Source organism: Ammodytes marinus (genome assembly GCF_949987685.1).
Source record: "Ammodytes marinus genome assembly, contig: scaffold_321, whole genome shotgun sequence".
In the NCBI taxonomy this organism is placed as follows: domain Eukaryota; kingdom Metazoa; phylum Chordata; class Actinopteri; order Uranoscopiformes; family Ammodytidae; genus Ammodytes; species Ammodytes marinus.
This window is the reverse complement of record NW_027648508.1, coordinates 5,988-7,500: the sequence shown is the minus strand read 5'-3', so window position 1 is coordinate 7,500 and position 1,513 is coordinate 5,988.

Here is a 1,513-nt window from a genome sequence, read left to right as displayed (position 1 = left end):
GAGATGAGACGGATATAAAAGCAAGAGGCAAGATCAACGCGCAATGTTATGATGAAATAAAAGAGTAAAAGTATGTCCCAATAGTATGCCTACTGCATCCTAACTAGATTCTTTTTATCGTCGGATGTAGTATGTAGAATAGAAAAAAGAAAGAGTATGCGATTCGGAACGCAGGGAATATATCAACTTGACAATCTACATGTGATATGAAATCATAACAAACAAAAAAACTTACATTTGATATTGTGAAAATAATGAGTTGTACCAACTACTGGTCACCACTAGAGGACAGTGTTTTAATATTTCTGCCAGACTGTCCCTGCGTTCCAATCCCCATACTTCACTACTATTTAGTATGCCAGAAAAAGATTTAGAATGTCCCAATACATGCACGTCACTTGTAGTATGCTGAAAAAATAAAATAAATGCCTCCACTAACTCCAATAGCATTTTGGAGTATTCGTCTTTATTCTTGACATTTCTCAAAATAATGAAAATAAATCTTCCTTATCTGATTTTTTTTTCTCTCCTGTCTGTGGCCCTAAAACTCTTCTGTACTTTAGTATGCAGTGTAGTAAAAAGACTAAAACTCTTCTGTACTTTAGTATGTAGTGTAGTAAAAAGAAAAAGTATGTGATTTGGAACGCAGGGATTGTCAGGCTTTGTCTCCGAACGCTTCAATTAAAGGTGCACTATGTAACTTTGTGTGTGTCAGAGAAATGAATATTTTCGAAGGTATATTCTCAGAACTGAATAAACAAACTTTCCTCACAGGGAAATGTGATCCCTGGAACACTATAAACTACTTCTACTATATTTAAAATGTACAAATGTTGCATTCATGTCTTCTCAAAGGAGCCTTGGAGGCACCAAGGTGAGGGATTAGGGTTAACTGCCTCCAAGTGTGTGTGTGTGTGTGTGTGTGTGTGTGTGTGTGTGTGTGTGTGTGTGTGTGTGTGTGTGTGTGTGTGTGTGTGAGGACAAAACACCATAGAGCAAAATATATTTTCCATACATCATTCCTGAAGACAGATCTTCATGTAAGCAGCAATATATCATGGTGACAGTAAAGTTATAGACACACACACTCACACACACTCACAATCACACACACACACACACATAAACAAACACATGCACGCACGCACGCACGCACGCACGCACGCACGCACACACGCACACACACACACACAGTTTCTTTTCTAAAGGGCTTGGATACATCCTGTTATTCAGATAAATCGTCAGTCACCTGAGGACACACACTGAAACATGGATATCCTTCAGGCTCTCTCACACACACACACACACACACACACACACACACACACACACACACACCCACACACGCTCACACACACACACACACACACACAGACAGACAGACAGACAGACAGACAGACAGACAGACAGACAGACAGACAGACACACACACACACACTGAAACATGCTGACGGGACTCACACACAGACAGACAGACAGACAGACAGACAGAAAGACACACACACACACACAC